Source organism: Lissotriton vulgaris, chromosome 8 (genome assembly GCF_964263255.1).
Source record: "Lissotriton vulgaris chromosome 8, aLisVul1.2, whole genome shotgun sequence".
Classification (NCBI taxonomy): Eukaryota; Metazoa; Chordata; class Amphibia; order Caudata; family Salamandridae; genus Lissotriton; species Lissotriton vulgaris.
Window position 1 is genome coordinate 1,422,484,016 of NC_141696.1, and position 17,038 is coordinate 1,422,501,053.

The following is a 17,038-nucleotide window of genomic DNA, read 5'->3' on the forward strand; positions in this document are numbered from 1 at the left end:
ACCCCATGGCTCCTAGCCTGTCTCTGCAATACACATCTGGGGTGGGTGACAGCTGGCTTCCTGAATTCCCTTGGGACAGCCACACACAAAGCTAGAGTGGGGAGTAGCAGAAGAACAACATATGCATTTGGTGCGTACAGATTAGATGGCATGGGGACAGCTCCTTGATAAATTTAATGAAGAAGATGCTGATGTTAGCACAGATGGTGAAGGCTGAATTGTTTGACCATTCTGTTTCTTCAGGACTAATGTGACAACCAACTGTATCAATTCTAAGTATACCACAAAAAGATTTGGATACCTGATTTGGTTTATGTATTACGGTATGCCGCTTGTAATGTTTCCAAATAAACATAGTGTGGTCTCTTCAAATCATGCCTGCCCTGACATGTGTGATGTAACCCTCACTTAAAGACTTTCCATCTGTTATTTCTTGAGGACATACTGTGAACCAGAGACTCTTGCACTGTATGGTTTGTTTTATTTCTTGCACAAAACACAATAAAACATAGTTGAAACAAAAAAAAGTATTTCAGTACATCTGATTTGACTTCCAGGCACTGGCAGGTTGCCATGACTGAGCGAGCAGAGGAAAGATCAACATTCTCAACTCCTAAAGCCCCCTTCCAATTAAAAGTAATGTCCTTTGGATTAAACAATGCCCCTGCCACCTTCCAGATGCTGGTAAACAGGGTAGTGTCTTGGTTGCAGCCCATTAGTGCAGCATATCTAGATGATATTGCTGTCTTTAACACCACTTAGCAGGAATAGCTCACCTACCTCAGGGAAGTGTTTTAGGCCCTGCCAGCGGTGGGACTTATTGTCAAGGCCAGCAAGTGCAGCTACGGAAGGGGTCTGCATTCTACCTAGCCACCAAGTTGGTAAAGAACATGTGCAGCCTCTCCAGTCCAAGATCCAGATAATCTAACCTTGGAAACCTCCCAAAACCCAAATTCAGGTTAAAGATTTCCTGACACGTTATAACAGGGGATTTGTCAAGGGGTATGGCCCTATTGCAGCCACCCTGAGAAATCTAACTTCACCCACCCACAGGCCAGTAACATGCATAAATGTGGCACCCATGTGCAACCTCTTCAGGACACTACTGCGCCTGTGGAAGGTAGTAGAAGGACTTCACCTACTGTTGAGACCTGTGTGGAGACATGAAAAGGCTGGACCTGTTCTGACTTATACCCAGGACAAAGAAATGGACTCCAATGTTCTGTTGGCTGACCTCCTGTTAAGCTACACGTACACAAGAAGCATGAAGCCCCTATTCCTGAGGAGCCCAATTGAGTGGTTCAGACTGTATGTGCCCTGGACCCTGCTGGTGGCTTCTCCTGGAATGAAGTGTGACCCCTAAAAGCTGTGCTTGAGATGCTGGTAGCCTTGGCTATGTCGTGTAGTCATCCTAAATCATGGAAAAACCTGGGCCTTAGCAACGTTTTACAAAATGTTTACCTTCAGGAGACTGGGGACAATAAACCCAGGGAACAGGTTTATATGATTTATGTTATGTGTACAAAATATAAAAAGAACATTTAACATTAAAATCAGAAAACACGCAGGGATGTTAGGTAGATCCTTAATAAATGGAACTTATGAGGCCAGTTGTTTCTTTTTCTTTAAAGCCATTTTACAAATAATATTCAATTTGTCCTTTGCACTATAATGAAAAATGCAGACTTTTTACTATACTAAGATCCTGTAACACACATTTTAGGAAATATTCATTTCCACTATGTTACTTATCTAGATTTTAACAACGCATAACAGATCCTTTTACTCGTGGTTTGCTTGTCATCAAGGAGTTTCCCCTGTTGCCTAGTTTTCATGTGCAATTGTGGTAGAAACAGTAATTGCAGGTATTCCTCTCCCATAGCCTGAAGCTATCACTCACTAAGTATATGTTTGCTCTGGGTGGGGACAAGTGTGCTTGTCCCTGTTTTTAAGTAGTGCAGTATTGCTAGCTGCCTTTCTGTTGTACAACCCAAACAGGATGCAAATGTGTTTTATTCAAAATCAGAAGGTAAATACATACATCAGAAAGAAATGCCAGCAGCTTATATTCCAAAACCGCATGCATATCATTTGTAAAGCATACACTGGGCAGCTAATTTTTAAGTAATTATGACTTATGACTTATGAATTATGAGATCTTTACTGAAGCAAGACTTGTTCTGTGAGCTCTTGTGTTGTTCTGCCAAACAGAAGCCTAATCCACTCACTTTCTCCTCCTTTGACTGGCCATCCTTAGGGCAATCCTAATGCATTATTTTGTTCGCTGTGCAAATAATAAGTTCTTTTTAGAGATGACTGTAAATTCAGACTCGGGTGCAAAAACATTTCAAGTTGTATGCTAACTTCATCAGGTAACACCTGGTGAACTTTGAGCAGGAAAAACACAAGAAACTGTCTGACCTATAGAATTAGAAATGATGAGGAATTACCACATCGGGAAATAATTGCACTCTGCAGTGTCTTAATACCCCCTCCTGGCGCACCCTTACTGCATCCGCATAATAGTGATATATTGTATTCTTCTTTAACTTCAAGGGGCATCTCACTGAAGACTAAAAACAAAGGGGCATATTATCAAGCGGCAGCGATAATTATCGCTGGTTGCTCTTAGCGAGAACTTATATATTGCCAGCTATTGCTGGCAATTATCGACATGCTATCACTGTATCAACAACGCATAGTGCAATGGTGATAATTTTCCAGCGGTAGCGCTGTTTTACATGGAACATCGCTGGTTTTGCAGCGATGTTCCATGGAAAACGGCAATAACCTTGCTGATACGACCCTGTGATCGTATCAGCATAATCTCCCCCCATTGATAGGTATAGGTAAGTCAGCATTTTAGCAGACGTTAGTTTTTGGCAAAAACTGCGGTTTTCGCCAAAAATGAACGTCGGCTAAAATGCGCGGGCCTCCTTGTAAATATTGCTATGTACATCTAGCGATATTTTACAAGATAGTTCGTCAGAGGTACGTCCAGTGACGCCCACTTTGCATCTCATTAGAGATGCAAAGCAAGGCGTCGGGAAAACGGGTACTAACATGCGCTAATGCATGTTAGCACCACCTTGTAAATAGGGCAATGAAAATATCACCGCTTTAGCTGCAAAAAGTGCTGCTTAAGCGGCGATACTGCCCTTGTTAATATGCCCCTAAATTCTCTTTATCGAGTCCTGCATCACCAACAGTTATCAAGAACAGGCATACTAGAAGGTTCCTTGGATGGCGCTTTTGAGGCCAATTGTGGCATCTTTCACTGGATGGCCTCTTTAAGACCTCTTGCTCAATCACTTGTTCACTATTAATGCTCTGTTGAGGTGTTTTTTTGCAACCTATAATCAAGGTCATATATGTAAGAGATAAATACGTATAAAAAGAATCAATACCTAAAACAGGTTTTATTCCACACATACTGTGGTATTGGGTTCTCCAGGCCTACATATTCCGCAAAACCCACTACACCATAAAACAGACGTTGGCACGGAAACTGGAAAATGCAAAAGACAAGTTTATTAAGACCCATGGGGTGGTGGTACATTCCTACAGCACCCTTCGGCAATGCAAGAAGTATCACCCCGAACATCGGGGTGCGACCTCTTTTATATAGTTTTACAGTAATAAAAAGAGTAGGCGGAACACATTTACTCAGTTTAGGTACATATAAGGTCATTTTTGGAACACAGCCAACTTATGGGAGGAGTTACAACACCACTGGTCAGTTTGGAGTACATTCCTAAGCGATGACTGTCCACTAGTACAGAGGGTTTAACTACGCATGTGCGAGTTTGACCAATACTAAAAATAGCCTGCTGCTGGGCAAGTTTAAGTGGTCAGCGGTACAGAGAAAGGACAAAAGGGCATGCTGACCACGAGGCAGCATCTAAAATGGACGCCAGCGTTCTCAAAATGGCCTCCGAATACTATAGTCAAGATAAGGGGAAATTCGTGTAGCAAAGCTTAACGCTAACCCGATCACCGTCAAATTACGACAGACGATCCTTTTAGCGGTTAGCTGAAGCTACCTCATAGTTGACATATTCAGGGTATTCATCATCAATATTAATGGACATAATGTTTGCTACTTCTATTTGAATCATTTGTTCATTCTTAACAATAGCTCGTTTGGATGGGATACAAGCAGAAAGGCACATGGAACATAACATAGGGCCGCACTGAATGCAGAGACATAGAAAGAACAGTATCCCAATTATTACACATAGGATTGTCAGCAGCTTCCAACCCCAAGTACTAATCAATGTCCAAAACCAACCCGAAAGTGTCCAAGTACCATTATCAGGATGTATCTCAGCAGCTATCTTATGTAATTTAGAAATTGCATCATATACAGAGGGTGAATTATCTGGCACGTACACGCAGCAACTACTTCCGATAATGCGACATGCACCCCCACGATCAGCTAACACTACATCTAGAACCATTCGGTTCTGAAGCGTTACAATTCTGGTAATTTAAAGTTCCTCAGCTAAGTTCCCTAGAGCGAAAACTGTCTCATTAGCAACAGCTTCTACAACACGTGTCAGTCGTCTTATTTTTCTGCTATTTAAAGCAGCCCCAACAAATGAGAAAAGACCTAAATTAAAATCGACATACTGCTGCAGAGAAGTATCAGTCTGGTTTATATCATCGAGAGCTAATGCTCTTTTCACTCTATTCAGTATAAAATCATGATATAAAACGAAATCATTATGGTACATAGGTGGGGCAATAAACACAGGGGGTGATACAAAGGATATATAACATGTTCCTAGCCATCCTATAGGGAGACGGTGATAACCTTTATTTCCACAGATAAAGTAAGTGTTTCGTGAAGCCACAAAGGTAATACCATTTGGAGTGTCAAAGGTGAGAGTAGTGTTACATTCACTTCTTCCTACTGGGAATGTACCTTTATTTCGGACACACAGATCAGCTTTCGTATCAATAACTGTGATTACATGCAGGCTGGACATATTTACATTTCTTTGGTTAGTATAAATTCGAGGCGAAGATACATTATCTGGTCGATATTCTTCCCATTCAAATTTAGTTCCTTCAGCTTGTGGATAACCATCTCGGTCATTAAAACAGACCTTATTAAGTCGGAAAAGTAGTCCACCTTTTGTCGGCCATCGCAAAGTGAATAGAAGAGTATACCAAGCATTACAAGAACCATTGCGAGAGAATGGGAGTGGGATAAGCGGAGTGCCTCCTTTCTTTTGATGTCCAGGCAACATCCCACATACCCAACAATTCGAAGTGTTCGTCATATTACGGGTGTGATGCAGAATCTGGATGAAACTATTATTCAGATAAGTCTGTCTGTGTCGTTCTTCATGATAAGGCAACGTAAAATGAAAATGTTCAGATGGAATTGGGGTAGTTGGCAATAAATGTTCTCTTGCCAGCACCAGTAGTTCTACCACCCAAGCTATTACTGCTATCACCACAATTGTCATAACAAAGAGTACTGCACCAAGAATTCTCTTATTTCGCATTGTAGAAGATGCCATAGTTCAAAGTTCAAAATGTCTCAAAAAGAAAGCAACTAAAAAATTAAAATATGAGTGCTGAGCTCCGAGGTAGCCGTTGGTTTCTTCTCCGAGATTCAAGACAGGTGTCGCTACACTTGGCAGAACTGATCCCCCCCCCCCTTTATATTCCCGGCTTCCGTTTCACAAACCTGGAGCGGTAACTCAACCAGTCTCGCACAAAACAACTGCTTCTCTTGGTCGTAGATTGTATCTCTCTCTACCAGAGACGGTGTGGTCCGGGAAGGCTCCCTCCGATTCAGTAGACGTAACAGCTGGGCTCATCTCCTCGTCCAAGATGTCTCAATAATCAGACAACACAGTTGGGTTCACCAGATCTGGAGAGAAACGGCGACAATGAGTGGAATGCACCCACCGTTTCTTGTTCGTAACTCGCACAGCCGTACGAGTCGCTAGTAGCACTTGCTCGGGTCCACACCACCTCGGCTCCAAGCTGCTTGTTCTCTCAAAGGACCGGACCATCATGTAGTCGCCAGGACAAAGATTGTGAGCCTCTCCAATGGAATTGTCTGGGAGCGCTTCTCGAACCTGTTGATGAATGGAAAGTAAATCATTTGTTAATCGTGCCAAATAATCGTTCATCATTATACAAGGCACTTCATGTAACAATCGAGGCTTAGGAACTCCCCATTTATTCATAGGCCTTCCAAACACCACTTCATGAGGTGTGAGGCCAGTTCGGGAATGGGGTACTGATCTAATAGATAGCAATGCCAGAGGCAAAGCATCCGGCCATTTCAAAGACGTGGATGCCACAATCTTTGCTAGCTTCAATTTCAAAGTAGCGTTGTGCCTTTCCACAAGACCTGCTGACTGCGGATGAAATACAGCATGGAATTTTTGCTGAATTCCCAATCCCTTCATGACGTATTCCACAATTTTTCCAACAAAATGAGGACCATTATCGCTCCACAAAAATTTACAAACACCATAGCGTGGGAAGTACTCTTTGAGCAAAACCTTAGCTGTTGTCAGCGCTGTATTATCCTTCGTGGGGAAGGCCTCAATCCATTTACTGAAAGCACACACCACCACTAAGACATATTTAAGGTTATTGCAACGCTCAAGCTGGATGTAATCCATTTGTAGTACTTCAAATGGTGCAGTTGGTGGAACAAACCCTCCTTTCGGAGTATACGTCCCTTTAGCAGGATTGTGCTGCAAGCATATCAGACAGGTCTGCACTACTCTTTTGGCCGTATTGGCAATCTCAGGATGCTCCCAGACTCGCGTAAGCAATCTAGTAATTGCGAGAGCTCCAACATGTGCCAATCCATGTGTCATTTGAACCATTGCCTGCAAGTAAGCTGCAGGCAATTTCCATCTCTCCATGTCCTTGCTCCTCCAGCAACCCTCATCATCCAACACTCCCTCCTTTTCCCAGGTTACAAGTTCTGCCTCAGACGCTGATTTCTGAATGTCTAATATCTCCTCTCTAGCATCATGCCGTCGCTCAGTCTGCGATTTCACTACATACATTGGCTAGGCATTTTGGCAACATAGCAGTTTCCCTCGCTATGCAATCTGCAAAGGCGTTTCCTTGTCCTACTTTGTCTGTCACTTTCTTATGTGCACTGCATTTAATTATCGCCACTTTCTTTGGACATAGTAGCGCATTCAGAAGATCACGCACTAGTTCTCCGTGCATGATGTGCACTCCGTGTGAAGTCAAAAACCCTCGCTCTCTCCAGATTAGGCCAAAATCATGCGCTACTGCAAAGGCGTACCGGCTATCAGTGTAGATGTTCACACATAAGCCGGCACTCAATTCGCATGCTCTTGTTAAGGCTATCAGTTCTGCTGCTTGGGCCGATTTCTGCGGTATTCGTGCTGCTTCTACCACTATCTTAAGTGTCGTGATTGCATATGCTGCGGACGTTGTACCATCTGGCAGCCTCAAACACGATCCATCAACCCACAGTTCCCCATCCACATCTGGAAGTGGCGTATCCTGTAAGTCGACACGACCCTTTGTTTGTTCTTCAGTCAGGAAAACACAATCATGGTGCTCTTCCTCCTGGCCCTCAGCAACTGGATACGGCAATAAAGTAGCAGGGTTCAGAGTAGCACATCTCTTTAATGTGATATTCGGCGCCAACAGTGTGAGATCATATCCTGTTAAACGTGCACTCGTGAGGTACTGAGTTTTTGTTTGGTTTAACAGAGTGTCTACCGCATGGGGAACTAACACCAACAATTTATGTGACAAAACTATTCCCTCACTCTGTCGTATGGCCACTGCTGTTGTTGCAACTGCTCAAAAACACCCAGGTAATCTTCGTGCTACGGGGTCAAGTATTGCTGAGAAATACGCGCAAGGTCTCAGTTTATCCCCGTGTGTCTGCACTAGGACTGACAATGCACACCCATCCTTCTCGTGTACATATAATGTGAAAATCTTCGTACAATCTGGTGTACCTAACACTGGTGCGGAGCAAAGGGCTTGTCTCAATTGTTCAAAAGCATTCTGGCATTCATCTGTCCATTCAAGGGGCATTGGTGTAGTCTTGGACAATACCCCCACTCACCTCGCAGGCCACACACTCGACCCTATCTTCACCTCCAGCAAACATATCTCCTTCAGTCACACCACAGCTCTCCATTGGACGGACCACAGCTGCGTTCACTTTAACTACAAAAAGACCACAACCCACAACCATCCCCAACCTACTCTGCGAAGAAATTGGAACAAAATCACCATCGACCAGATCTCCTCATCGCTTCTTCAAAACCCCCCTGCCCACTCATCGAACGCCAACCAAGCAGCCATTAACCTCACACAATGGCTCACCAACAGCGCCGACAACCTAGCACCCCTGAAAAAACGTCAAATCAAACAAAACAAAAACGACCCCTGGTTCAACGACGATCTTAAGAAATCCAAGAAACTCTGTCGCTCCCTCGAGAAGACCTGGAAAAAAGACCCAAACACCAGCACCAGAGACGCCTTCAAAAACGCCACCCGCATACACCACCAACTGATCCGAACTGCCAAGAAAGCCGCTTTCAAAGACCGACTTGACAACAACGCCCACAACAGCAAGGAATTATTCAACATCGTCAAAGAATTCACCAACCCCACTGCCAACACCAACGACATCACTCCCTCTCAAGACCTCTGCGACTCCCTAGCTTCGTTCTTCCACAACAAAATCGCAGACATCCACAACAGCTTCGACAACCAACCCGGAGACCAACCCACCCAACCTTCTGCCACTCCTTCACCCCCCTTGAACATCCTTAATGACTGGAACCCAATCTCCACGGATGATACCATCCGCCTGATGAACTCCATCCACTCAGGATCCCCCACAGACCCATGCCCTCACCACATCTTCAACAAAGCAGATTCCATCATCGCACCCCACCTCCGAGATGTCATCAACTGCTCCCTCACCTCCGCCACCTTCCCTGATAGCTGGAAACACGCCGAACTCAGCGCCCTTCTGAAAAAACCCACAGCTGACCCCACCGAACTCAAAAACTACTGCCCCATATAACTTCTTCCATTCCCGGCCAAAGTCATCGAGAAAGCCGTCAACAACCAGCTCGCCGCCTTCCTCGAAACCAACAAATCCCTCGACTCCTCACAGTCCGGCTTCCGAGCCAAACACAGCACTGAGACCGCACTCATCGCAGCAACAGATGACATTCGAACTCTACTGGACAATGGTGACACCGTCGCACTCATCCTCCTCGACCTCTCCGCAGCCTTCGACACAGTCTGTCATAGCACCCTGTTACAACGCCTCAGAAACATCGGAATCCAAGGAAAAGCACTGGAGTGGATCACCTCGTTCCTTGCCGGAAGAACTCAGAGAGTCCGCCTCCCACCATTCAAATCAGAAGCCACTGAAGTCATTTGCGGCGTGCCACAAGGATCTTCACTCAGCCCCACCCTCTTCAACGTATACATGAGCCCCCTCGCGACCATCGCACGTCAACACAACCTTAACATCATCTCCTACGCTGATGACACTCAACTGATCCTCTCACTCACCAAAGACCCTAACACCGCCAAAACCAACCTACACAAAGGAATGAGAGAAGTAGCCGAGTGGATGAAGCACAGCCGCCTGAAACTGAATTCCGACAAAACAGAAGTCCTTATCTTAGGTACCTCCCCCTCTGCCTGGGACGACTCGTGGTGGCCAGAATCCCTTGGAAAAGCACCCATCCCAACAGACCACGCACGAAACTTGGGCGTCATTCTGGACTCCTCACTCTTGATGACCAGACAAGTCAACGCAGTTTGATCATCTTGCTTCAACATTCTTCGCATGCTTAAAAAAACATTTCGCTGGATCCCCACTGAAACTAGAAAGACGGTCACCCACGCACTGGTTACAAGCCGCCTGGACTACGGAAACACCCTATACGCCGGTACCACCGCAAAACTTCAGAAAAAACTCCAACGCATCCAGAACGCATCAGCCAGACTCATTCTAGACATTCCGCATAAAGATCAAATTTCTGGTCACCTGAAAAACTTCCACTGGCTCCCCATCAATAAGAGGATAACATTCCGCCTTCTAACCCACGCACACAAAGCACTTTACGAACTTGGACCCGAATGCCTCAACTCTCGACTTTCCTTCTACACCCCCTCCCGCCAGCTACGCTCCTCCCACCAAGCCCTAGCTACTGTTCCTCGCATCAACAAAACCACCATGGGAGGAAGATCCTTCTCCTACCTGGCAGCTAAAACCTGGAACTCACTTCCCACTCACCTTCGCCACACTCAGAACCACCTAGAATTCAGAAAGCAACTTAAAACCTGGTTATTCGACAAGTAACTCCCCACCCTTCTCCAAGCGCCTTGAGACCCTCTGGGTATGTAGCGCGCTATATAAATCACTGAATTGAATTGAATTGAATGCTAACAAAGGCTTTATAATATGTGAAAATCCCATTATCCACTGCCTACAAAAAGACGTTAAGCCTATAAAAGCACGCACATCTCTCTGAGTGCGGGGGACTGGTGTATCTAAAATCGCTTGGATTCGATCAGATGTCAATGCACGTCCCTCCTTAGACAAAAGATGACGAGGTAGGTCACCTTTGGTCTACAATATCGAAGCATTTTCCTAGAAACCTTGTGATTGTTCTGAGCAAGAAAGGAAAGCAAAGCAAGACTAATCTCCTCATATTGCTCTTGCGTATCTGCTGCAAGTAGAATGTCATCGACATACTGAATGAGAGCCACTCCAGACTGTAAATCGAAAGAATCAAGCTGTCTTTTTAAAGCCTGGCTATAAATGCTAGGACTTTCTGTATAGCCTTGAGGAACTCGACAAAATCTACACGATTTATTATTTAATGTGAAACCAAACAAATATCTGCTATCAGGATGGATGGGAATGGAAAAGAAGGCATTTTTTAGGTCAATCACGGTAAACGTGGTGGCAGTGGGCGGAATCAGAGTAAGTAAGGTGGTAATATCAGACACCACGGGTACTGGGGCACTACTATCTTGTTAATTTCTCTCAAATCAATAATAAATCGATAGATTTTTTCATCAGTATCTTTCTTTAAAATCGGTAGAATAGGGCTGTTACAGACATTATAGGGAACTTCCTCCACAACGCCTGCAATAATCAAATCGTGTACAATATGAGTTAAGGCAATTTCACCTTCCCTGGATATTTTATACTGTGGCACACGAGGCAGAGGCGCACCCTCCTTGACAGTTATTCGAATAGGGGGAATAAGCATCTGTCCCACATCCGTGTCTGAAGTAGCCCATAACGTTTGTGGGAGAGAGGCCAGCGCTTCAATTTCTTGCATAGTGCACAATCTTTCTACATCTGGGTAATTGTCATTCAAAATAACCCGCACTCCTTCAAGGAGCGCAGCGTATGGTCGCTCGAAAGTATTTGAGCAAATCTATCCCCATAATATTGTCTGGAGTGTTTGGTGACAATAAAAACGGGCAGGGACCAAAGAATCTGTCAATGTAAAATGTAAGGGGTTGTGACAATGGGCTAAGAGAGGGTGTTCCATCGAACCCCATTGATGTAATCGTTTCGCCAGACAGGGGAGCCCTTGGAACCAAGTCTTTAGACAGAACGCTACGAGTAGCTCCTGTATCAACCAGGAACTGATCAGTAGAACCCAAAACGCCCGCTGATACGTATGGACCTCTTTGATCTACTGGTACTTCAACCGATTCCACACCCCATCCTACGCAATCCTATGCATGTACATAGTCCTGAGACTCCACATTCTCACCCTCCGATATCTGATACTGATTCCGTCGATCAAAAGTATTATTATCAGCCTGACCACGACCCCTCGCTTCAAACCTGCCGCGATCACTTACTCCACCCCTCGCTCCTGAATAATTATTCCGTGTCCTTCCACCTCCTCGACCACGCTGATTACGTTGTTCTCGAAGCACCGGACAATCTGAGGTCCAATGTCCAAACTCTTTACAGTATGCACACTGGTCCTCAGCAATGTCGGTACGAACAGAAGACATACCATACGATCCATGCCTACCTCTATCATTCCCTCTCAGCTGTGTAGCATGAACCTGTACCAACATCACTTTCGTCTTTAATTCCTTCGTTTTCTTATCAGTACTCTCTTTAGCCTCCAATTCCTGTCGTTCATAATACTGAGCCATAGTCAGCAGTTTTTCCGGATCAGTAAGGGCAGAGCAGCGCACTCACGAAGCAAGCTAAGGATCGGGTGCAACAGCCCCTTCCAAGAGCTCTACGATCCGACAGGAGCGTGTTAATCAAATGCGCAAGGTACTTTAAGACCTCCAGTCCAGAGAAACAGGTCAAAACCTTTTTCTTTCACCTTTGAGCACCTAATTTTACTTCCTCACGTTTTCCCACCACTGGTCCTGATGAATGCCCGTAAGCCCTAAACCCAGGCAGATAGAGGCAGAAACATGTCGACCTTTTTTTAAGTACACCCCCACAATTCCCCTTTTTATCACTCTGAGCGCATCTAGTACTCGTAACTCAGTCCAAGTGATGCACTCCCATAGAGTTTACTAGGCCAATAACCGGGTACAATAAAGAACCAGAACTCCTGGCTTTTGTGTCTTTTTAACAGAACCCTTATCACTGGCTCACTACTGCGTCAACCATGGGTAAGAACCTCCTGGTGGAGGCTGCATAAACCGAAAATAGACCTAATGATTATGCACACACGTGATCCATAAGCGGAGAACCAAGATATACCGCTTCAGATACCACCATACCCATCACGTGCATGAGGGTCTTTTTTCACTGGGACATCCTCATTCCTGCATACCTAATGGTTGAGCAGGACAAGTGATCCATTCCCCTTTGATGATTACATGCTAACTTGGAAAGGGAATGGATCCACAATCCATCTCCCTCACCCTTGATTAGAAGTTCATAATACTGAGCCATAGTCAGCAAAGAAGCAGGGGTCGCCGTGGTCCAGGAACTTTCACTAGTCTTTAAGAGTTTCAAAATCTCCGGTAAGAGATTCGCTACATACTTATCAACAAACAAATGCCTACCCGTGTCTTCTGCTAGTAACTGCCCGCTATAGTCATGAAATGCTTCTTCAAAACGTGAGAAGAAATCCGACACCGACTCATCCGCCTTCTGCTTACAAGAGGCTAACATGGTCCAATCAATCTTTTTAGGGGGAACAAGTGTTTTTAATTTATTCAAAATTCGCCGTCGGGAGATCTAAGATTAATTGACATGGCTTACATGCAGGCTCCCTGTCTAAATCAGCTTGGGATAAAGTTTTCCAATCCGCCCCCAGGATTGCTCGATCATCGAACTTACGAATCGCCCTCCACATATCACGAGGCAATATTAACCCAAAGAAACGGTCGATATCAACCAGCGTCATAACACACGAAAAAATAGCCCCTTCCACTCCTTCATAGAAAGCTGCCAGATTCTTACGGGGGTCAGGCAAAGCATTTTTTAGTGCCATAACATCTGCTCTATTCCATGGTGTATAAACCCAAATATATATAAAATATACCCTGGCATCCGCAGACATTTTATCATCGCTTGTACCTTGCCCTTTAGGAGGGACATATAAAGGTGCAGCTTCACGCATAGGCATAACATGAACTGTAGAACTCTTATCTGCTCCAAAGATGGAACACTCTTTGGATTTCTCCATCGATCCTGGCGCAGGCGCATCTGATGCTTTTCTTGCCTCCCGTAGTCTTGACGCCTCATCCCGTAGCTTGACCAACCGCTGAAAAAACCGATCTGCATCTGCAATAACAAAAAGACCTTTACGCATATCCTCACGACCAACTGATACATCCTTAGGCTCCAAATCATCTGAATACTTTCTAAATCGGTCTACAACTTCATCTCCAAACTTACTCAAGAAATACAACCGTTCTCGCTCAGACCACTTATGCATTTGGTCATTAATCTCAGCAATAGTTATCGTGTTCAAATTTAGTTTACGAGCAAAACTGTGCAATGCGGCTCCAAACAGATAAGTCATGTTTTTCTTATCCTCCTTATCATTACTAACCTTATTGACTGTTATCTGATTATGTACCTATTATAACCTATGTATCATTATTCCTTACATACTGCTTACACTTGCCTTGCCTTGCCTTTGACAAGCGTTTTAACTTCTAAACGACTTTTGTCTATTTCACCCGTTTAACTTGTTCCTTATCTTTCCCTACCCTACCCCTGATTCGGGCACCCGTTCTCCAATTTACGGAGATCGGCTTCCTCATTGCGTACCCGCCCCTCCCCCCTCTTACTTAAAATCGCCGCTTTACTAAAAATTGCAAATGCGCTTTACATTTACTGATTTCGGCTCACTCGCCTTCGCCGATTCCACTTAGGCTTGTGCGCCGCCTTCACGTGAGGTAACATTTACCTGTTTTTTATTTTCGGCACTTTACCCTCGCTACCGCCATGTCGCCAGCACCCGGGCGTTTAAGAAATGACCCTTAGCAACACACGCGCTGCGTGCGCTGGTTGCCAAGGTACTTTCCTCCACTGCCACCAATGTAAACACCGCAAGAGCCGAGCAACGGATGTTATCTCCGCTCGTGCCGATCATAACAGTCCTCCTCCAACGCGCTGCCGTTTATGAGTGTTTTCTCGCATTACTACCGATTTTAACAGTTCCCATATCCCAACACCCACCCCAGTATTATTATTTAAGGTTTATTTAGAGTTGCCTTCGTTAATATAAAAAAAAAAAAAGGAGCAGATTATAATTTAATAGAAAGCATTTTATAATATATACACGAGTTCAGACCTTAATATTGTTTTACAATCATGTCTGACTCAGATTCTGATTCACTACATAATAATACTATTGAATCAAATTTTAATGATGATGCCATCAAAAAACTCATACATAAGGAAATGAGATCTTGCATGTTCTCTACCTTATCTCAAGTTATATCATCAAAAAGACCCCTTATCAACGATAATAATGATCTTTCAGATCCAGAAGAGGTTGATGATGTAACGCAAGAAAGGGGTAAGAGGCTTAAAAAAAGTAAAAATATAGATTATACCCCAGAGAGCACGGGAGGTCCTAGCACCTCGAATTTAACAGGAGGTCATCGCACCTCATTTGCCTCAGGTGTCCCTCGCGGCACAAATTGGAAAGGTGTCCTCAGCGGCACAAATTTAATGGGTGACCCTCGCGGCACAATAAATCAAAGTGCTCTAGACAATGATGATGATGGCTCAGTATTCCCCGATAAATATATTCTTGATCTTGACGAAGACGATCAAGATATTGAGTCTTTTCTCTCAAATGAAATTGATGCTCCTTCATCTTCCAGAGATAATATTTTGGATCCTTTGGGAGAGGAAATGTTCTCCCCCTTTAATATTAAACATCCTAGGAGCTCTGAGTGGACCCCACACGAGCATGTATCCAAATTCATAACCAAATGGATTAGGAACCCATTAGAGAGAGAGACTCGCAATCTCCTAAGGGCGGAGTGTAACAGACCTTCTATTGAAGGTAAAGTCTGTCAAACTCCGAACCTTGATCCAGAATTAATTACTTATCTTTCTAAACTAGGAAGAGACCCACGCAAAGGTCTAGAAAGATCACTTAAGATTTGCCAGGATAAAGTCCTTGACATCCTAGGTCCTCTGACAAAAATAATAGACGCAGCCGAGGAAAGTTACCTTAACGGTTGCCCCCTTGATACACACTCCATTCGCGGATGGAGTCAAAGGGCTCTAGTCCTCTTAGGAAATGCAAATGCAGGACTTAATTGCGAAAGAAGAAGAGTGGTTCTTACCAAAATCAGCCCCAAACTAACGGACATGGCTGAAAAAGAAACCTCTATCAATCCATAAGGTCTACTTTTTGGAGAAGATTTAATAAGAAGCCTGGGTAAATATGTATCGACCTTTACAGCCTTGGATAAAGCGCACCAAAATATGAAAAAAGTTTTCAATTACAACAGTAACCTTTTTGGAAGGGCAGGAAGAAGAGGGCAATCTTCCGGCCGCTTTAATCGACGCCCCTTCCCAAGAAACAGAGGAAATTTTGGTAGAGGTTACCAACCATCCAACCAACCACAGTTCTATCCACCCAGAGGAAGAGGTTTCCGCTCAAGAGGATTCCGAGCCAGAGGAGCGTCTACCGAATCCACCCCTCAAAGTGAGTACTCCACCCCCTCCCCTTTCTTCCAACCTAAAAGTGGGTGGGAGACTGAAGTTCTTTTACAACAATTGGAAAAATATTACTCAAGACCCTTGGGTTCTAAACACCGTTCTTGGTTTCTCAATAGATTTCATCCAGATTCCCTTCCAGGACTCTCATCCAACACCGATTCCCCTCACACTAGATCAAGAAAAAATTATAGAAGAGGAAATTTCCTCAATGTTACAAAAAGGAGCAATTTCAGAAGTTCCTATGGAACTGATGAAATTCATAAGTACTTTATTCCTTGTGGAGAAGAAAGACAAGGGTTGGAGACCAGTAATAAATCTCAGGGAACTCAACAAATTCCTGGTCTATCGACATTTCAAGATGGAGGGCATCCATCTTCTAAGAGACCGTTTACTAGAAGGCGACTGGTTGGTCAAATTGGACCTGAAGGACGCCTACTTTACAATTCCCATGGCAATGGATCATCAACCCTATCTTCAGTTTCTTTGGAAAAACCATCTCTTTCAATTTCTGGCTCTACCTTTCGGCCTCTCCTCTGCCCCTTGGTGTTTCACCAAGCTACTGAGAACAGTTGTTTCATGTCTAAGAGAAAAAGGGATTCGTCTCATCATTTACTTAGACGATATCCTGATTCTTTCTCAAGATTATACTCAGATCATCAAAGATCTCAAGACAGTTATGGACCTTTTAGAAAATCTGGGTTTTATCATAAACAGAGAAAAATCTATTCTGGTTCCCTCAAAAAAGATGGAGTTCCTGGGCTTCACAGTAGACACAACAAAATGTCTTCTCCTTCTCCCTCCCAAGAAGATTACCAAAATCAGAAAGGAGATAAG